Here is a 23541-nt window from a genome sequence, read left to right as displayed (position 1 = left end):
AAGATTTTCTTTACTATTTTCCCATATCATCTATGCCTAATACACATCCATACATGCAGCACAATTTATATGCTGATAAAATTCAAGTTTATATATATATATATAAATCCATGAGCAGAGTATTCTGGGAAGTCAGTGTAAGACCTCTCCCAAATTTGGATAATTTTGTACTCCCTCATTTCTTTTTATGAAGCTCATATCCATAAATAGCTATTATTCTCATATAAATTCTATCAAAAATGGAATCCCCAAATTACTCACAATTTTACTATTTAATTAATGGCTGCTCATAACCCAGCACATCAAATCTTTATATTCCATCTCTCTTGACAAAAGAGATAATGTTCATAATCAAATTTTATTTCTATTTTATTTTACGGATTCTCTGCATATTCAATCCCATCCACATAAAACTATCCATTTCCAGACAGGCACACTGTCGGTGTCAACAATCTTGTAAGATTGATACACAAAACAATAAAAAACACTAACATTGACACACAAAAAATACACACACACATGCATTATGCGTATTTGTTTGCGTTGGAACTATTATTTACAGATCAAGATGGGTGTCAATTTTATTTCAATTTCATAAAATTTGTCCTTCAATTTTAGAAATGCTAATACACAAATGGACCAAAAGCTTATTCTTAGAAAACCCCTATGATGTCACATTGAAATTACCCTTTCAGTTCCCACAATAATTTATCCAAATTTGACTACACACCCATTTACATGTCAGTCGACCACTGACTTATCAATCGTGTGGAACAATAGTCCGAAATTCCCACCTGATCATCACGTGACCCTTGTCCCTTGGTTTAAAATTTGCAAAGCAATTGTTCCAACTTTGTAAATTTAAAATTGTGTGCCCAACATAAAAAATCCAATTTCGGCATTTGATCAATTAATTATGAATTTGCTTACAAGCAAAAGAAAAAATGAATAATTCTTGCTCCGAAAACTTTTCAGACCCAAGAATCATCGACAGTTATTCATGTTTGTCCAGTAATCTAATTTGTTGAGGCCAATCGTCATTTGGGATTTGTCGCAATGAAGGCCTAATCATTGTCTGAGGTATCGGTCAGCACTGGTACCCTTGATCTTGGTTTCTTTGTCCTTGGTTTCTTTGTCCTTGGTTTCTTTGTCCTTGGTTTCCCTGTCGAAATTGTCTTCTGCTCAGATATGGGCATCTCCTTATCCAGTGTCCCATCTCTCCACAGTTGAAGCACCGGCTTCTGTCGTTACCTGCTCTGTCCACCTGTGCATTTGTATTGCTGGGCTGCATCTCTACATCCCTGAGTTGCCACTGCAATCTCTCGTTGTCTCCTGAAACACGAAAAAATTCTCTGTACCGTCCTTTTTGGGGAGACAACTGGAAATCAGATGGGACAACCGTCACTTTCATTCCTAATTTCGAGGGCAGTTGTGCATTTGTCTCCTCCACTGTATCCTGTATCCTTTTTATTTTAAGTTCTAGATCCGTTATCCGTTCTTGCTGTTCCCGTTGTCTGGATTCACCATCCCAAAGATGGAATGCAAGCCAGTCTACCGTTAGATTCTGTCTCTTCCTGGCTTTCAATCTTTGTTCCAATCTTTCCAATCGACTTCGCTCAAATGTACCATCTCTTGGAAACTCCTCATCATGTCCCTTTGTCCACAAATACCAATTCTCGACCTGCCTTATAGCTTCTGCACCATAACGGTCGTACATATGATGTGTACAAGTACCTTTTTGTGGAATCTCTGGTTGTCCTTGTGTATTCTTGCAGGCTCCATTTCCCATTCTGCCTTTTATCAAAGTAGCGTTGGATGTGTTGTAGTTTGTTCCTCTAAAGCTTCACTCGTACCTCCAGGAAGGGTCTCTCCACCTGTTCACCCGGTGATTTTCAGAGAATCTCCCTCAGCCGTGGCTTTTGCACAATCCAATCTCACAGATCAGTATTTGCAGATGAGCCGGAGGGTCAGTATGAAATGGGTGAATCCTCAGGTGTCCGCTCTGTTGACGGGGAAATCACACAATGGTAACCGCACATATATATCTGTATATAAACTCACCACCTTGCTCAATTTTCCCAGGTTGTCTCCACATTGTTAATATCTCGCAAAGATATCAAAGCTTCTTTCTTGAGACCGCATTTTCATCAATCAAACAATCAATATATTCAATTCAATTTATTCAGTTCAATTTATTCAGTTAAATTTATTCAATTAAATTCAATCAATTAGATTCAATCAATTAATAATTCAATCAATTATTCAATTTCAATTAATTCATCACTATTCATCAATAAATCAAATTAATCATTTTGGATGACTCCTTGCATAAGCCCTTTCCCCAATGATGTCAGGACAGGTCCATCCATTGACCGTCACCTCTGGTTCGTACCTCATGTTAATTGATGAATCACCGTCCTGTCCTAGGGTCATATCTGACATATTTCCCCATTTTGCCTGGTCTCCACAAATTTTCTTTGCAACCACTAAAGGCAACTCATCCTTCATTCGTGAGACAGCCAAAATGGATGGCAGATATTAAAGTTCTTTGGGAAAAATATCTCATCATTTTCCTTTTAATAGTACCCAAAATCTCTTGGCAATATAAATTTCGTAAAACTCCTGAAATGGGACTGTCAAATTCCTTCAATCATGCTAAATTTTGAAACTCCATCGCTTGTAATACCCAATTTATCCCATAGGGCTTGAAAGTTCTTTCCCAAGTTCATGCAGCATTCTGCATTTGAACCCTATGATATCATTCATAATAATCATCATGATTTTATAGTCATGGTCCTATCATAATCATCTATTTAAACGAACATTTCCTTTATCACCACAGCTATGTGGTATAATCAACAAAAACTGTACATAGCAACAGGCTACCTCATGGCCACTTAGTATACCTATTGACAATAAGTCATAACAATATCGAATAATCATTGAACAATTCAAAAATCGCTTCCACTGCTCTAGCCGCAGCATCCGTGATATTTGTTTGCTCATTCACTATTCCTGATTCGTCATCAAGGATCTCCATCATCACACAGCGTACTTAATTCCGCATTTTAATGAGAATTCAACAGGAATTTACGACTCAAAGGAAAAAGAACGAGCAGACCTTTTGCAGGATGATCGTTACAAAAATCGTTACATATATTAAAGTATTTATAATGTCGACAAATCATATCTTAATTCTTACAAGATTTTTTGGTTCTTTGAATAAATCACAGCACCGGGAGAACCAGCTCCAAAAAATGGATCTTTGTGTTTATTCAGCACCCTAGTAATTGGCTCTTTGTGTACTAATTACACAGCACCCAGGCCCCGCTCATATGGATCTTTGTGCAGCGCTACACAGCACCTGAGCAAAAGGGGTTTCATCTACATTTTCCCTATCCGGTGTACCATCCGTGATATTTGTTTGCTCATTCACTATTCCTGATTCGTCATCAAGGATCTCCATCATCACACAGCGTACTTAATTCCGCATTTTAATGAGTTCAACAGGAATTTACGACTCAAAGGAAAAAGAACGAGCAGACATTTTGCAGGACGATAACTGGAATTAGTCGTGAAAATATATCCAAATACACAAAAATACACACCCACACAAATAAACAACATTTATTCCGTTTAACAGAACAAACATTTCCTCTATCATGACATGCATGTCTTCAAAATTATATGACCAAGAGAAAAAGTAAAATTAATTAAAAACTGCGAGCAGTGATAATCCGGGGACCATACCGCTCCATCCTGATTGGACGAGTGCATGCTAGAGTCGTTAACAGCGACAGTCCAGATCCGATTGTTCAAAATTTCAACTCAATCGATCGAAAAATGAACGCAGGGATGCATTTTAAAGGTGCAGTGGCACTAATTGAGTTGCCACGAATATGGCCACGAAATTGCCAATATGGCCATCACAAAATATTTTCCTTAATCAATTGGCTCATAGCATAACCAATCTGTAAGTATTTCATCCGAAGATGTATTTCTGAGGACTTTTAATTAAATAAGTCATTTATAAATCAACGAGTTAATTTATTAAATGATTAATCAATAAATCAATATTTTCCTTGACAGCCACATCACTTGGTCAGTGTCATGTCCAAATATCAGCTTCCTTACTCAAAAGGTGCCTGAGTAATGATTACTGTAATTACTGTAATTACCGGAACTGTAATTACTGTAATTTAATAAGAAATGTAATTAATTAAATAAGTACTTCATTAATCGCTCATAATTAAATAACTCGTGAATTCTTATCCGATTTATTTAATATTTGAGTGTCCCCAAAACGTTGGAGCAAAACGTTGCAACAACGAAAGTGAAACGTTGTAGCGACGTTGTGGAAACGTTAGCACAACCCAACATTTGAATGTTCCCAAAACGTTGGAGCAAAACGTTGCAACAACGAAAGTAAAACGTTGTAGCGACGTTGTGGAAACGTTAGCAAAACCCAACATTTAAATGTTCACAAAACGTTGGAGCAAAACGTTGCAACAACGATAGTGAAACGTTGTGGCGACGTTGTGGGAACGTCAGCAAAACCCAACATTTAAATGTTCACAAAACGTTGGAGCAAAACGTTGCAACAACGAAAGTGAAACGTTGTAGCGACGTTGTGGAAACGTTAGCAAAACCCAACATTTAAATGTTCACAAAACGTTGGAGCAAAACGTTGCAACAACGATAGAGAAACGTTGTGGCGACGTTGTGGAAACGTCAGCAAAACCCAACATTTAAATGTTTACAAAACGTTGTATTTTCCAAAACAGTGTGAACATTAACCCACACCAAAACCTCTGACATCCCACCATTAACACCTATTGTAAGCGTGCCGAATCAGTAAGCATCACCCCTCCTATGAGCCTCGACCAGAGGGTGGTTGTTACTCACAAACACTCGTCGCTAGCTGTTCCATTGTCTGCCGATTCCCACTCTGCTGTTTTTTGTCTCATAATCACCAAACAAGAACAGTACACATTTCCTGTAATTATCTCTCATAATCAGGATAAATTTGGAACAGCCCTTAAACTAACACCAAGCAGATCAATTTTTACATTTAGGTTGAGGTTTCACACAAACTGGTTAACCAAATAATACAGAATTATTATTATTATTATATCTCCGCCTTGGTGAACAGTTTATGTTTTGTATCCCACTGATAGGCCGGATCTGGATTCGGACCTGAACCAAAAATGGAATCGGCGTGTTTTTGTCACTTTTTTTTTTTTTTTTTTAATATATATGAATAATATTAAAATAATAACATTAATAAGTATATTATGTTAAATATCATGTATATTGCTTTTCACCCGATCTCTTTATGGTGAAGAATCACTTTAAACAATTCTCGTAGCCGGATTCGCACCTGGGTCTTCACCAAAATCCAATCATTTTGTCCGTGTCACCCATGCTATTTATCTGGCAAATTTCGTCAAAAAAAACAACAGCACTGGTTCCGTTTCACCCATGCTATTTATCTGGCAAATTTCGTCAAAAAAAACAACAGCACTGGTTCCGTTTCACCCATGCTATTTATCTGGCAAATTTCGTCAAAAAAAAACAACAGCACTGGTTCCGTTTCACCCATGCTATTTATCTGGCAAATTTCGTCAAAAAAAAAAAAAAAAAAACACAACAGCACTGGTTTTGTTTCCTGGAAGCAGGGTGCCGGAATGGACATGAGGGACAATGAGGGACAGTGAGGCAGTGTTGGTATGCAATTTTTATCCAATCGCCATCTTTCACAGTAATTCTGGACCGGCATGAGGTGGGATTGTCTGTCATGAATTTATTTGTTGATCGAACGAGTTTTAATTTGTCTAAATCCGACCAGTCGTTCCAAAGATATAAGCCTTTGTGTCGCAATACCATAAATTGGAATGAGGTAAAAATATATATGTAAATATAATTCTCTTTCCCGGTTCCCTGTCGCTCACCGAGCAAGTGGAGTGTTTTGAACAAGTGCAAAAAAAGAAGTACTTTATACGTGTACGGGTGTGTAAACGAGTGTACCGGCCTTACACGTCCTGGAAGCAAATGGTCGCAAGGTGCACGCTTGCTCCGTTTGCTCCCAGGTCACAGTAAGACCCTTAATGACCAGCGCAAAAATACGTATTTACAGAAATCATTTAGAAAAAAAAAAACACGAATAAATTGCTACAGTCGTTTATCGAAGTACCATTCGTGATGGCTCACGCCACCTATCGCGGCATCGGTGCGCACGGAACCCCCAGAACCACCTCCTTCCCCATGTATGTACAAAACTATTTCCAAGTTCGTAATCATATTGGACAAAACAAGACACACTCACCTTTTTTTAAAGACTTGTTCGTACAATTGATGTCAGCGGTGCCTCCAAATTGTAGGGGAATTTGTAGCTGAGAGACTCAAGACTCCAATGACCGGACACAGGTTTACAAAAGGTCTGGTTTATTAACTGGTTATTCACTTCATTCCATTTACCAAATAATACCGCATAATTCAATGGCTGAGATTAACTCTTTTCGCATGGTCCTTCTCGTTCGGCTGATGTTCCTCCGCCACTCCCGTTGGTCAGAGCTCCTCGTAGCAAGTCCTGTCGACTCCACGTTTGCTCTCGTTTATATGGACAAACTGGACTTAATCCCCTCTCCGCTAATGCCCCGAGGTCATGCATGTACCAAGTCCTGGTATCAGCTCGCTCCCCTCCTGTTGTGAGTTCCGTTTACCAAACGATAGGGGGGTGCTTCAGCCAGGGGCTGTGACCAGGTGGACAAGAGATTATCATGTTCGGGCGCATTCCTGACACTCATTTACAAACTCGTCTTTCACAGAGTTTGCATGTAAAATGTATCTGCTTCGTTACCAGTTTAATTAATAAGTTACCAGTGCCAATTAATAAGTTACACTGAGTTACACTTCCACAGACCTTTAAAAGAAACAAAAACCACATTTGACATTTCGAAACAAATAAATTGATCCTTGAAAGTGAAGTAAACTGATATTGAACTCAATTCATGGACAGTACTGTGTTAAACTTCTGTACGTTTTCCAGAAGTATCTCTTTATTTTGCACATTAGCCAAAAATTTTTTTAACAAAAACAAAAGTTAAATTACGACTGGGATTACGGACAGTAAAATTACAGTTCAGTACTTCGTGTAACCCCCACGAGCATTCAGGAGAGCACGTACACGTTGAGGCATGCTGTTCACGAGATTTGCCAAGGTTTGGACAGGAATCGCTTGCCATGCAGTGACAATAGCCTGCTGCAATTCACGCACAGAGGTCGGCTGCTGGTCCAAGTGGTCGATTTGACGCGTTAATTCTGCCCACAAGTTATCTATCGGATTCATATCCGGGGACATGGCAGGCCACTCCATATGCTCTACACCATGGTCAGCAAGAAAGTGTTGGATCATGCGAGCACGATGAGGCCATGCATTGTCATCTTGGAAGACAAAGTTTCCTCGAAAGGCTGCACGAGCAAATGGAAGCAATGTTTCTTCAAGAATGGCCCTGTACTTGAACTGGTTCAGGTTTCCATTCAGAACAACCAGGTCAGTTTTGCCCCCTGCATGAAAAGCAGCCCAAACGGTCACCCCACCACCTCCAGCTTGGACTCTTGGCACTATACAATCTTTGTTGTAGGCTTCATGCACTTGTCTGCGCACTCAGATGCGGCCATCTTGACGATAGACCAGAAATCTAGACTCGTCACTGATTCCAGCGTCCTGGCTGCCATTGACGGTGCTCTCTGGCCCACTGCAATCGGCGCTGGCGGTGTTGTCTGGTCAGGCGTGGCTTTCTCAGGGGACGCCTGGCATGATAGCCTGCTTGAACCAGTCGTTGGTTGAATAGCCTTCTGGATACAGGCACATTTGCCAGTTGCTGCCACTCAGCCCCAAGCCGATTAGCTGACTTGGTACGGCCATTGCGGACTAACCGGTGCAGCTGGCGATCATCCCTCCTTGTGGTTCTGCGGGGACGTCCTGGCCTCGGTATTGGAGTAGGGACACCCCTCTGAGCATTTCGTTTCAGGATCTTTGACACCTGACCTTGAGTGATGCCATACTGCCGAGCAATAGCATGTTGTTTCATGCCGTAATTTCGTATAGCCACCACTCCATGACAAACAGCATTGGCGAGTTGACGGACCATCTCCAGAGGAAGCGGCAATAACCTTTGGAGACGTGCAGCAGTTGTTTTCTACTAATACAGAACGCAACATCCCTTGTATACCTGACTGTGAAGCCAATCATCAAATGCACCTGTCCGTACATTTTGCCACGCCACCTGTGATATAATCCTGTTGTTGACTTCTTGCTGCGACAGACAATCAGTGACATGGTTCTTTTAACAAATAAATCACCAAAGTGTAAAAGAAACTCACCAGATTGATATACTGAGTTAAGAAAGTAAACCCAAGTCAAGAAAAAAAAAAATTCCATATTAAATGCCAAGTCTGTATATTGCATGATTGTACTTTTACAGGATGTTGCCAGAGATCAAATTGACATTAAACCTACCTTCAGGACAATGTCATGGAACTGATTTTCCATTACAATTAATGACAATTTGTCTCGCTGTCCAATCGAGAACAAGAGGCGAACGTGAGCGACATGGCGGGACACAGAATGATTCAGGTGCCGCAATTTGCAGCCGACCCGCAAGCAGCGGATGCGGGCGTGGAGCTGATGCATTGGCTGAAAACCTTGGACAATCAATTCAAGGCCTAGGAAACCGCCGTCACTGATGAAACTAAATTAGAGGTGCTACAGACAAAAGTGCATCATAACGTTTATCGGGCTATCGAACAGTGCGTGACATTCGATGCCGCTGTGACAGAGCTAAAGCGAATTTACATCAAGAAACGAAGTGCAGTTTATTCCCGGCATTTGCTCGCCATACGGAAACAACAGCCCACGGAGACTCTGGATCATTTCGCGCAAGAGCTACGGCATCTGCTGACCGACAGTGCTCCGGCGGTATGTACACATGAACAAGTTTGTGATGATCTTGTACGCGATTCTTTCGTCTCAGGACTCAGCTCCTCAGTAGTCAGACAAAGACTTCTTGAAGAAGCCGACTTGATGCTCGCTGAAGCACTATGGCTAGCTCACGTCTATACCCAAGCAAAGGAACAATCCGACGCGTATGAACACCCATACGTCACTGCGGGGACACCTCGACAAGCTCGACTGGAGAGAGCTACCGCCGAGGATGCGGATGCAGCCACGGCATCTCTGCCGGAATCCCCGGCCGCTCCCAAGGAAGACCCTGATCCGGGCTTGACGGCCGCAGCAGCTGTGGGACCAAAGCCCGGACGTAATGCTACGTGCTATTTTTGCGGGAATCGACAACATCCCAGGTCTGTTTGCCCGTCTCGTGATGCGATATGTCATTTGTGCACAACAACAGGGCATTTTGCAAAGGTTTGCCGAAAGGCGACGCGGGGCAAACGAACCCGCTCGACAATGAATGTGCTTATCGCCGGGCCGAGCACAGAGCAGGGCGCCTCGCCCGACTTTGATGAGAATCGCACCTCCTCGTGGGCCCCTGGCTGTGCGCTCGACCTTGGTGGGATTCATCGCGCTGACAAAACAAGTGGCGCAAACGCGACAGAACGCGGAGCGACCGTCCTTGGCCGGCATCCTTCAGCCTCAGCGCCCCTGCCAACTTTCCGGTTCGGCCATCCGAACGTCTAATGTTGGCTTTTAAACTCCGCGTGTGACACGAGCGCCATCCGAAGGCTGCTCGTACGAACTACAAGCTCCTGCTTTGGCACAGAAAACTCTAGCTGGCTTTGAAACTCCGCGCGTGACACGAGCGCCATCCGGAGGCTGCACGTACGAACTACAAGCTACTGCGGCATGGAAAACTTTAGCTGGCTTAGGATCCACACGCGAGGCGCGATCGCCTTGCCTGGATGGAACGATACCTGCAGGACCACCTGGCCTGGCTCGGGCTATTATCCCACTTATGATCGAGGGAATTTTTGCTGGAGCTTTGATCGATACAGGGTCTACTGATAGTTATGTTGATTATCGACTGGTGCAAAAACATGGATGGCCGATTCTTGGGACAAGACGTCGGATCTTTATGGCCTCTCAAGGGCTTAGGCTCAGCACAAAAGGGGAATGTCGATTGAAGCTTGTGATAAAGGGACGAATATTTCCAGATGTGCATCTCATGGTCTTACCAGCATTATGTGCAGATGTTTTGCTAGGACATGATTTTCTTAAGCGACATGGACGGTTGGAAATGGAATTTGGTGGCACTGACACGCTTGCTGTGTGCGCTCTTGCAGGGATGGAAATTGAGCCGCTGTCACACAATATGACCACGGACTGCACCCCTGTAGCAGTTAAATCACGACGCTACTCACGAGCTGACGCGCAAATCATTGCGGAAGAAACGGCCCAGCTATTAAAGGAAGGTATCATAGAACCCAGTCGGTCGCCATGGCGGGCCCAGGTCCTGGTGGTACGAAGTGAAGCGCATTGCAAAGGCATGGTAATCAACTATTCACAGACGATTAATCGATTTACACAGCTGGACGCCTACCCCCTACCGGGGATGGACTCCCTGGTTCGACAGGTGGCCCAGTACCCGGTCTATAGCACTCTCAATCTGCATAGTGCATATCATCAAATCCCCATCTCCGAAGCCGACCGTATCTATACCGCGTTTGAATCGGGTCAAAGGTTATACCAGTTCACCCGGCTACCTTTTGGGGTCATGAACGGGGTCGCGTGTTTTCAGAGGGCTATGGACAACCTCATCGCTAAGGAGAACTTGACCGACGTCCTTGTATATCTGGACAATCTTACGGTTTGTGGGCATGACCAGGAGCATCATGATGCAAATCTGAAGCGCTTCCTCGAGGTCGCGCAGAGGTATCGCTTAACCATGAATGAGGCTAAGTGTCGTTACTCCGTGTGCACGATAGATCTTCTGGGGTACACCGTGATCCATGGCTCTGTTGCTCCGGATAAGGAGCGTCTGCGACCCTTGCTCGACATGGCCCCGCCCTGCGATCGAGCTTCGCTGAAGTGTGCTCTCGGGCTGTTCGCCCATTATTCTAAGTGGGTGCAAAATTTCTCCGTGAAACTCCGCCCACTTGTGGCCTGCGAAGCGTTCCCCATGAGCCTTGATGCCCAGGCTGCTTTTCATGGCCTTAAGTCCGACATCGCTGGGGCCGCTGTGGTGACGATTGATGATAACAATCTTTCGTTCTGGAAAGTGATGCCTCGGATCATGCGATAGCAGCGACTCTCTCCCGGGGGGGGGGGGTGGGGGGGGTGGGGGGGAGGGGTTATAGCAATCATAGATGTATCTATCTATCAGCAGCTACTGCTATTATAGCACTCATAGATGTATCTATATATCAGCAGCTACTGCTATGATAGCACTCATAGATGTAGCTATCTATCAGCAGCTACTGCTATTATAGCACTCATAGATGTATGTATATATCAGCAGCTCCTGCTATTATAGCACTCATAGATGTATCTATATATCAGCAGTTACTGCTCTTATAGCACTCATAGATGTATCTATCTATCAGCAGCTACTGCTATGATAGCACTCATAGATGTAGCTATCTATCAGCAGCTACTGCTAATATAGCACTCATAGATGTATGTATATATCAGCAGCTCCTGCTATTAATAGCACTCATAGATGTATCTATATATCAGCAGTTACTGCTCTTATAGCACTCATAGATGTATCTATATATCAGCAGCTACTGCTATTATAGCACTCATAGATGTATCTATCTATCAGCAGCTACTGCTATAATAACACTCATAGATATATCTATCTATCAGAAGCTACTGCTCTTATAGCACTCACAGATGTATCTATATATCAGCAGCTACTGCTCTTATAGCACTCATAGATGTATCCATATATCAGCAGCTACTGCTATTATAGCACTCATAGATGTATCTATCTATCAGCAGCTACTGCTATAATAGCACTCATAGATGTATCTATCTATCAGAAGCTACTGCTCTTATAGCACTCACAGATGTATCTATATATCAGCAGCTACTGCTCTTATAGCACTCATAGATGTATCCATATATCAGCAGCTACTGCTATTATAGCACTCATAGATGTATCTATCTATCAGCAGCTACTGCTATAATAGCACTCATAGATGTATCTATCTATCAGAAGCTACTGCTCTTATAGCACTCACAGATGTATCTATATATCAGCAGCTACTGCTCTTATAGCACTCATAGATGTATCCATATATCAGCAGCTACTGCTATTATAGCACTCATAGATGTATCTATATATCAGCAGCTACTGCTATTATAGCACTCATAGATGTATCTATATATCAGCAGTTACTGCTCTTATAGCACTCATAGATGTATCCATATATCAGCAGCTACTGCTATTATAGCACTCATAGATGTATCTATATATCAGCAGCGACTGCTATTATAGCACTCATAGATGTATCTATCTATCAGCAGCTACTGCTATAATAGCACTCATAGATGTATCTATCTATCAGAAGCTACTGCTCTTATAGCACTCACAGATGTATCTATATATCAGCAGCTACTGCTCTTATAGCACTCATAGATGTATCCATATATCAGCAGCTACTGCTATTATAGCACTCATAGATGTATCTATATATCAGCAGCTACTGCTATTATAGCACTCATAGATGTATCTATATATCAGCAGTTACTGCTCTTATAGCACTCATAGATGTATCCATATATCAGCAGCTACTGCTATTATAGCACTCATAGATGTATCTATATATCAGCAGCTACTGCTATTATAGCACTCATAGATGTATCTATCTATCAGCAGCTACTGCTATAATAGCACTCATAGATGTATCTATCTATCAGAAGCTACTGCTCTTATAGCACTCACAGATGTATCTATATATCAGCAGCTACTGCTCTTATAGCACTCATAGATGTATCCATATATCACCAGCTCCTGCTATTATAGCACTCATAGATGTGTCTATCTATCAGCAGCTACTGCTATTATAGCACTCATAGATGTATCTATCTATCAGCAGCTACTGCTATGATAGCACTCATAGATGTATCTATCTATCAGCAGCTACTGCTATTATAGCACTCATAGATGTATGTATATATCAGCAGCTCCTGCTATTATAGCACTCATAGATGTATCTATATATCAGCAGTTACTGCTCTTATAGCACTCATAGATGTATCTATATATCAGCAGCTACTGCTATTATAGCACTCATAGATGTATCTATCTATCAGCAGCTACTGCTATAATAACACTCATAGACATATCTATCTATCAGAAGCTACTGCTCTTATAGCACTCACAGATGTATCTATATATCAGCAGCTACTGCTCTTATAGCACTCATAGATGTATCCATATATCAGCAGCTACTGCTATTATAGCACTCATAGATGTATCTATCTATCAGCAGCTACTGCTATAATAGCACTCATAGATGTATCTATCTATCAGAAGCTACTGCTCTTATAGCACTCACAGATGTATCTATATATCAGCAGCTACTGCTCTTATAGCACTCATAGATGTATCCATATATCAGCAGCTACTGCTATTATAGCACTCATAGATGTATCTATCTATCAGCAGCTACTGCTATAATAGCACTCATAGATGTATCTATCTATCAGAAGCTACTGCTCTTATAGCACTCACAGATGTATCTATATATCAGCAGCTACTGCTCTTATAGAACTCATAGATGTATCCATATATCAGCAGCTACTGCTATTATAGCACTCATAGATGTATCTATATATCAGCAGCTACTGCTATTATAGCACTCATATATGTATCTATATATCAGCAGTTACTGCTCTTATAGCACTCATAGATGTATCCATATATCAGCAGCTACTGCTATTATAGCACTCATAGATGTATCTATATATCAGCAGCTACTGCTATTATAGCACTCATAGATGTATCTATCTATCAGCAGCTACTGCTATAATAGCACTCATAGATGTATCTATCTATCAGAAGCTACTGCTCTTATAGCACTCACAGATGTATCTATATATCAGCAGCTACTGCTCTTATAGCACTCATAGATGTATCCATATATCAGCAGCTACTGCTATTATAGCACTCATAGATGTATCTATATATCAGCAGCTACTGCTATTATAGCACTCATAGATGTATCTATATATCAGCAGCTACTGCTATTATAGCACTCATAGATGTATCTATATATCAGAAGCTACTGCTCTTATAGCACTCATAGATGTATCCATATATCAGCAGCTACTGCTATTATAGCACTCATAGATGTATCTATCTATCAGCAGCTACTGCTATAATAGCACTCATAGATGTATCTATCTATCAGCAGCTACTGCTCTTATAGCACTCACAGATGTATCTATATATCAGCAGCTACTGCTATTATAGCACTCATAGATGTGTCTATATATCAGCAGCTACTGCTATTATAGCACTCATAGATGTATCTATCTATCAGCAGCTACTGCTATTATAGCACTCATAGATGTATCCATATATCAGCAGCTACTGCTATTATAGCACTCATAGATGTATCTATCTATCAGAAGCTACTGCTCTTATAGCACTCACAGATGTATCTATCTATCAGCAGCTACTGCTCTTATAGCACTCATAGATGTATCCATATATCAGCAGCTACTGCTATTATAGCACTCATAGATGTATCTATCTATCAGCAGCTACTGCTATTATAGCACTCACAGATGTATCTATCTATCAGCAGCTACTGCTATTATAGCACTCATAGATGTATCTATCTATCAGCAGCTACTGCTATTATAGCACTCACAGATGTATCTATCTATCAGCAGCTACTGCTATTATAGCACTCATAGATGTATCTATCTATCAGCAGCTACTACTGTTATAGCACTCATAGATGTATCTATCTATCAGCAGCTACTGCTATTATAGCACTCATAGATGTATCTATCTATCAGCAGCTACTGCTATTATAGCACTCATAGATGTATCTATCTATCAGCAGCTACTACTGTTATAGCACTCATAGATGTATCTATCTATCAGCAGCTACTGCTATTATAGCACTCATAGATGTATCTATCTATCAGCAGCTACTGCTATTATAGCACTCATAGATGTATCTATCTATCAGCAGCTACTGCTATTATAGCACTCACAGATGTATCTATCTATCAGCAGCTACTGCTATTATAGCACTCATAGATGTATCTATCTATCAGCAGCTACTGCTATTATAGCACTCATAGATGTATCTATCTATCAGCAGCTACTGCTATCATAGCACTCATAGATGTGTCTATATATCAGCAGCTACTGCTATTATAGCACTCATAGATGTATCTATCTATCAGCAGCTACTGCTATTATAGCACTCATAGATGTATCCATATATCAGCAGCTACTGCTATTATAGCACTCATAGATGTATCTATCTATCAGAAGCTACTGCTCTTATAGCACTCACAGATGTATCTATCTATCAGCAGCTACTGCTCTTATAGCACTCATAGATGTATCCATATATCAGCAGCTACTGCTATTATAGCACTCATAGATGTATCTATCTATCAGCAGCTACTGCTATTATAGCACTCACAGATGTATCTATCTATCAGCAGCTACTGCTATTATAGCACTCATAGATGTATCTATCTATCAGCAGCTACTGCTATTATAGCACTCACAGATGTATCTATCTATCAGCAGCTACTGCTATTATAGCACTCATAGATGTATCTATCTATCAGCAGCTACTACTGTTATAGCACTCATAGATGTATCTATCTATCAGCAGCTACTGCTATTATAGCACTCATAGATGTATCTATCTATCAGCAGCTACTGCTATTATAGCACTCATAGATGTATCTATCTATCAGCAGCTACTACTGTTATAGCACTCATAGATGTATCTATCTATCAGCAGCTACTGCTATTATAGCACTCATAGATGTATCTATCTATCAGCAGCTACTGCTATTATAGCACTCATAGATGTATCTATCTATCAGCAGCTACTGCTATTATAGCACTCACAGATGTATCTATCTATCAGCAGCTACTGCTATTATAGCACTCATAGATGTATCTATCTATCAGCAGCTACTGCTATTATAGCACTCATAGATGTATCTATCTATCAGCAGCTACTGCTATCATAGCACTCATAGATGTATCGATCTATCAGCAGCTACTGCTATTATAGCACTCATAGATGTATCTATCTATCAGCAGCTACTGCTATTATAGCACTCATAGATGTATCGATCTATCAGCAGCTACTGCTATTATAGCACTCATGGATGTATCTATCTATCAGCAGCTACTACTGTTATAGCACTCATAGATGTATCTATATATCAGCAGCTACTACTGTTATAGCACTCATAGATGTATCTATATATCAGCAGCTACTGCTATTATAGCACTCATGGATGTATCTATCTATCAGCAGCTACTACTGTTATAGCACTCATAGATGTATCTATATATCAGCAGCTACTACTGTTATAGCACTCATAGATGTATCTATCTATCAGCAGCTACTGCTATGATAGCACTCATAGATGTATCTATATATCAGCAGCTACTGCTATTATAGCACTCATAGATGTATCTATCTATCAGCAGCTACTGCTATGATAGCACTCATAGATGTATCTATATATCAGCAGCTACTACTGTTATAGCACTCATAGATGTATCGATCTATCAGCAGCTACTGCTATTATAGCACTCATAGATGTATGTATATATCAGCAGCTACTGCTATTATAGCACTCATAGATGTATCTATCTATCAGCAGCTACTGCTATTATAGCACTCATAGATGTATGTATATATCAGCAGCTACTGCTATTATAGCACTCATAGATGTATCTATATATCAGCAGCTACTACTGTTATAGCACTCATAGATGTATCGATCTATCAGCAGCTACTGCTATTATAGCACTCATAGATGTATCTATCTATCAGCAGCTACTGCTATTATAGCACTCATAGATGTATCTATCTATCAGCAGCTACTACTGTTATAGCACTCATAGATGTATCTATATATCAGCAGCTACTGCTATTATAGCACTCATGGATGTATCTATCTATCAGCAGCTACTACTGTTATAGCACTCATAGATGTATCTATATATCAGCAGCTACTACTGTTATAGCACTCATAGATGTATCTATCTATCAGCAGCTACTGCTATGATAGCACTCATAGATGTATCTATATATCAGCAGCTACTACTGTTATAGCACTCATAGATGTATCGATCTATCAGCAGCTACTGCTATTATAGCACTCATAGATGTATGTATATATCAGCAGCTACTGCTATTATAGCACTCATAGATGTATCTATCTATCAGCAGCTACTGCTATTGTAGCACTCATAGATGTATGTATATATCAGCAGCTACTGCTATTATAGCACTCATAGATGTATCTATATATCAGCAGCTACTACTGTTATAGCACTCATAGATGTATCGATCTATCAGCAGCTACTGCTATTATAGCACTCATAGATGTATCGATCTATCAGCAGCTACTGCTATTATAGCACTCATAGATGTATCGATCTATCAGCAGCTACTGCTATTATAGCACTCATAGATGTATCGATCTATCAGCAGCTACTGCTATTATAGCACTCATAGATGTATCTATCTATCAGCAGCTACTGCTATTATAGCACTCATAGATGTATCTATCTATCAGCAGCTACTGCTATTATAGCACTCATGGATGTATCTATCTATCATCACCTACGACTACATGTAGTGTTGCGCTCGTTTAATGTTTGACTAGAAATCCACAGCAATAATTATCACGTGAGGCTCTCCCGTTTGCCGATGATATTTGGCTTCTCCTTCAGAATACCAACTACTTCTTGAACTTCCGAGTGGGCCTCTTCTCGGCAGTACGACTCTTACCGCAGGTACTGCATGTAGGATATGACTCATCTGTGGTACTCAGCTCCTCAACACAGCCACACAAATAGCACACATCTTCATAGCCAGCCGTGTAGTATGGCTTCTCTGTCGCATCGTTGCATGTGAGATTGGCTTTGGCGGAGACATTATTGAAGACGTTTGCCTCATTGGTCTCCTGCAGATCGGCGAAGTTCGAGCACATGTAACTTGGCTCAGACAGTACGCGAGCACATACAAAATTCGAACCTGTTCCACTGAGCGGGAACGGATTTTACTGACTTCGCGAGCAAAAAATAATAATAGTAATCAAAATCTTTATGGGGCGGGCGGCGATGATAAACAGGAATGTTTTTTGAACCAGCCTAAATTTGTCATTCAAGTTTTCATGAAGGAGAAATACACACACACACACACGAAAGGAAAGGGGGAGGGAGGGGCTTATACTGTCGCTGTTGTCGGCTTTGTTTCCACAATTAGTGTCCTCGATTTTTAAATAAACCTCAGAGCTTCTTACACCCACAGGAAAATAAACTAACGTTTCGGGGCGTTTTGTGCACCGCTCCTTTCCTGTCCCATCTCCAGGCGCTGCATGACGTCATCGCCGGGCGACGAAGGCTGCCTGGCCTAAGAGGTGAAAAAAATGGAGTAGCCTTTTTCACTCCGTTTGTTTGTTTGTCCGGGCGATATCTCAGCCATCCTTGGAGGTATATGTACGGCGTAGCCCGTGGGGAAATGCCGTCTATAACAGTGTTTGTCTGTCCGTATGTCCCCACAAACGTCCACCAATCAGAGTTGAAGATCTGGTCACATGACAGAGGGGCAAGTTTGTAACCATTACAGTTGCATATTTTACTATAGTACAGCGGATAACAACAATTGTGCATTTTATGATAAAAGCATGAAATTTCTAACATAGTTAGTGCATACCATAAGGTTTATTTTCAGATGTGGAGGGGTCAGATTTGACCTCTGAGGACTGTGAGAGGTCAAATCCAAAATGGCCGCCAGTCCACCGAGTCTAATGTTCAAACGCGCTTAATTTTGGAACCAAATAGTGTAGAAAAACATTATAGGTGTCATTTACAACTAAATTGGGGATGCTCCTGATGAGCTGTGGGTTGCCTTTGGTGTCGGGTCAATCTTTCGGTACATAGCTGTTCACGAAATGGTTGCCACATTGAATCCAACACAGTGTCTGACTCTCCCAATCTTTCACGCTTTCACCGGGTGTGATACTGTATCTGCATTCGCTGGCAGAGGAAAGAAGACTGCCTGGGAAACTTGGAAGTCTTTCTTAGAGGTGAATTCTTTGTTTTCTTGTGACGTCATCGGAGCACGCGCGCAGGGCACCCTGGGACACCCCGGCCATTTTGATACCCTCCCGAACAACGTCGTCAGCGGATTCACATTAAATAGTTTTTGTTCACGACCAGTCATGCCAATTTGCGGCGTATTTCGTTGTTCAAACAGGCCAGGCGTTAGGCCAGGAGTTAAGTTTTACAAAACGCCCAAACTACTACTGAATCAGGGTGAGGAAACAAGAAATTTAAGTGAAGAGAGGCGGCGTTTGTGGAAGGCTGCCATCAATCGCAGTGACATCCAAACAGAATCACAGTGGGATCGCACACTTGTCTGCTCCGAGCATTTTGTTAACAGTAAGTAAGAACATGTTTCATTGTATAACCATACAATTACTATAATCATTAATGATATTGAATACAATATTTGGTTTTTATGATATCAGTGATAGTGACATTTAAATATAAAATATTGACTGTTGATTGAATATTTCACTTTTTTGGCCATGTATTTGGACTTAAGAAACTCGCCTTGTATTTCTTTTAATGGGGAGGGCATCAGCTGTGTCTCTCGACACATTTTTAGTTATTCTGAACACCCTAAATTATTTGCAATTATTGTATGTTTTGTGATATTTCAGATGAGAAATGCTATCTCCATCTCAAGACAAATCCTTCTTGGTTGCCAACCTTGCAACTTGGTTATACCAAGTGTGGACAGGACACACCAGCCTCTGGGAGGTATGACAGAGCGCGCGGTCGCAAACGGAAAAGACAAGAAGCTGATGCCGTTTCATCGCTGTTGTCTCTAAACAGAAGACAGCGATGCAGCGTTGGTGAAGCTGCTTCTGCCTCAGAGTCGCCTGATCTGGAGCAGCCAGCGGTAAGTGTGATGATTGATAATGAAGGAAGCACATCCTCTTTGGACACCATTGAATCTGCACACCAGCTGGTCCAGACTGATTTGACGTCGTATGCAATATCACAACTTGAAAGTGACAACAAAGCGCGACTTGTTGAAGCAGAAGACATGGTGAAACAAAGAAACAACAATTTTGACCGATGTACCTATGTTGCATCCCCCGACAAGGTTCTGTTGTACACTGGGTTGCCGAATATTGAACTTTTGGACGTAGTTTATGAGATGGTAGAACACCAGCTTCCAAATATGCAAAAGATCTCAAAGTATCAACAACTTTTATTGTGTCTGATAAAACTGAGAATGAATTATGTGTTCCAAGATATAGCATATCAGTTAAATATATCACTGTCCACAGCACAGCGCGTGTTCCATGCCACACTTGATGTGCTGTATGTGAGATTAGAGTTTTGTGTCAGATGGCCTGATCGTGAAAATCTACGAAAGTCTATGCCCATGTGTTTTCGGAGAACTTTTGGTGACCGAGTATCGGTGATAATTGATTGCTTTGAACTCTTCACAGAAAAACCCATTACAATGTGAGTCCATCTATAAAGTATGTACAGTGCTGTACCATTACAATGTGAGTCCATCTATAAAGTATGTACAGTGCTGAACCATTACAATGTGAGTACATCTATAAAGTATGTACAGTGCTGAACCATTACAATGTGAGTACATCTATAAAGTATGTACAGTGCTGAACCATTACAATGTGAGTACATCTATAAAGTATGTACAGTGCTGTACCATTACAATGTGAGTCCATCTATAAAGTATGTACAGTGCTATACCATTACAATGTGAGTCCATCTATAAAGTTCAGTTAATCTCCGTTTCTTGGCAGCAGATCGCAAGTCCATGTCCTGTATTCTTTTAAATGGAGTCTGAAAATTGGCTGGTGTGGGACACATTCAGTAGGCTGGCACATCAGTGACAGATGTTTCTTGTGTGATGCGCGTTCCATTGTCTAGCGCAAACAGCACGGCTGCTATATGGCTACAGCCTTCGCCAAGACCGGCCACACAAGTGCAATGGGCTGACTGAATCACACCATTACTGCTCAGGATTATCCACGGCTCCAGCGGCTTGTCATGGATCCTCATGGAATGCGAAACCTGGAACATAAAAGTATTGAATTTGAAACTGTCCAATAAACTTTCTAAAGTTATGTACTTATCAATTCGGTCAAAATGAATCTCGATTTTATCACGTGAAGAATGTGCTATGTATTCGTTGCTTACATGATAAATATAGGTGATGACTTATGGCCATACGCACAAAGCACACATGGCGGCACTCACTTCGCACTGTGTCACATGTCTACAAAGTATGCACACATGCATGCACAGCTTAAAACTGCAGTGGTTTTTGAACAAATGGAGGGCACTTAATCAATCAGGTCCATAACATTAACACAAGCAGCTTTAAAAAATACATGTTTGTTTAATATATTAATACCTTGGATCGAATCAAGTGGACGTCATTCAGTTCTTTGTGTAGGATTTGTCGCACCCATCCATCTTGGTACAACCTGTATGCCTCGAGGGATTTATACTTCTTCAACTCATCTTTGGTATAGGCCGATTTGCTGAACAACAGGTAGTTGATCACGTCGATGTGGGTCACCTGAGGCCACTTGCTCACATTCTTCTCAAATTGATCATTTGATAGACCATAAGGGTCACACCCAATGACAGAAATCTTCTCTTTGTAACGAACAAGAACGTCCGGGGGGAGCGTCTCTTGGTAGCCAAGGTTGGCACTCGCACTGCTAGCCATACTCAAGCCTGGATCTACCGTATCCTTACGTACACTCCAAGTCTGTTCTACAGGTAGTTGGTTGCAGGTTGACCCACTGCCCAGGTGTTCACCCGTTCACTGGTCCACGGCAAACTTAAACCGAATGTTCTGTGTTTGTTGGGCAACAATACGTAATATAAACTAGATGGCACCACACTCCACATGAACGTGACAAAACAAACAAAATTACTTTATAAAACAGACTTTTTGCGATCCGCATTCACCATAAACCAACGCAACAAATCAATATCAGCGCACACGGACAGATTAGCTTGGGTATCAAAATGGCCGCCGCGCAATGCGAGATGGGTAACTGTGACGTCAGTGAAAACAAAGAATGATGCTTTCAATGAACTCCTAGGCATGCCAAGTGAGGTCAGTGAACGCTCAATGTTACTGCTAGAGCGATTTGTGGTGCTGATGTACGACCAAACCAGTGAGAGCACGGAAGTGAATGATGCCAGGAAACAGCTCTTCACACAGAAGTGTAGAACTCTAGAGAACATTCCTCCAACCCAGGCAGCACTCAAGCAGCACATCAAGCACACTTGCTACCAGGCCAACTGTTGGAACCAGGCATTGGTCATGGATCCAGAGATGCCAGACCCATCTGATTGGGGCTGGACAAAGGAGACAACTGGGTGGCAGCCTCTTTGGAGCACTCTCCCTGAAGCATCAAAATCGTGCCAAAATCGATCCACTGTGGCTGCAAGAAAGGGTGCACTGGACGCTGCAAGTGTGCCAAAGCTGCACTCAAGTGCACTACACTGTGCTTCTGTTCTGGAGACTGTTAGATTTTGATCATTACCAATTTTCATCATTGCACTTGATTTAATGTAAGCTTTTGTGAACATACTTGGTTAACGGGTTATTTTTCAGAGGTTATTGCATCATTCCTTGCAGTGTAAACACTTTTTTTCATCATTTCTGGTCTTTGGGTGTTCTGTACCTATCCCTCCCTGTACCTGAAAAAAATAAAGTTTAAAAAGTTCAAATGAACTTTTTCCAATCGCAGTTCCAACTGCAGTATCATAAAAATAGATATTTAACGTAATTTGACCTTGACCTAAATGCATGTCCTTGCGTTCTGGCGATCTCAAAAGTATCACTAAATGAATGGGCATCCCCAATATAGTTGGAAATGACACCTATAATGTTTTTCTACACTGTTTGGTTCCAAAATTAAGCGCGTTAGAACATTAGACCCGGTGGACTGGCGGCCATTTTGGATTTGACCTCTCACGGTCCTCAGAGGTCAAATCTGACTTTCCTCCACATCTGAAAATAAACCTAATGGTATATACTAACTATGCTAGAAATTTCATGCTTTTCTCAAAAAATGCACAATTTGTTAAAATATGAGCTTATCCGCTGTACTACTAAAATGAATTATAATAACCTTCTATGGAACGTTTTGGGATCCCAGCGGGTGTCGTAAGTATCTTAATACAATTGTGATTTAACATTATATATTTTATATTAATACCATAGTATTAATTTGTGATTGGAATGATGAATGACGCTGTTTGGAATGAAAAT

The 23541-nt window shown here is 41.2% G+C and overlaps 1 long non-coding RNA gene across 1 annotated transcript; it reads left to right on the top strand.

Annotated features, from left to right (window-relative positions):
• Window positions 1-19485: 19485 nt before the first annotated feature.
• On the top strand, window positions 19486-21595 carry LOC137417401 (uncharacterized). The gene is made up of 3 exons (XR_013622708.1): window positions 19486-19637; window positions 19922-20163; window positions 21174-21595. It is a non-coding gene; the product is annotated as an uncharacterized LOC137417401 (long non-coding RNA).
• Window positions 21596-23541: the final 1946 nt, after the last annotated feature.

Source organism: Myxine glutinosa, chromosome 3, assembly GCF_964187855.1.
Source record: "Myxine glutinosa chromosome 3, kmMyxGlut1.1, whole genome shotgun sequence".
NCBI classification, from domain to species: domain Eukaryota; kingdom Metazoa; phylum Chordata; class Myxini; order Myxiniformes; family Myxinidae; genus Myxine; species Myxine glutinosa.
Note: the sequence above shows the minus strand (reverse complement) of the source record. Positions and strands in the feature narration are given on the sequence as shown.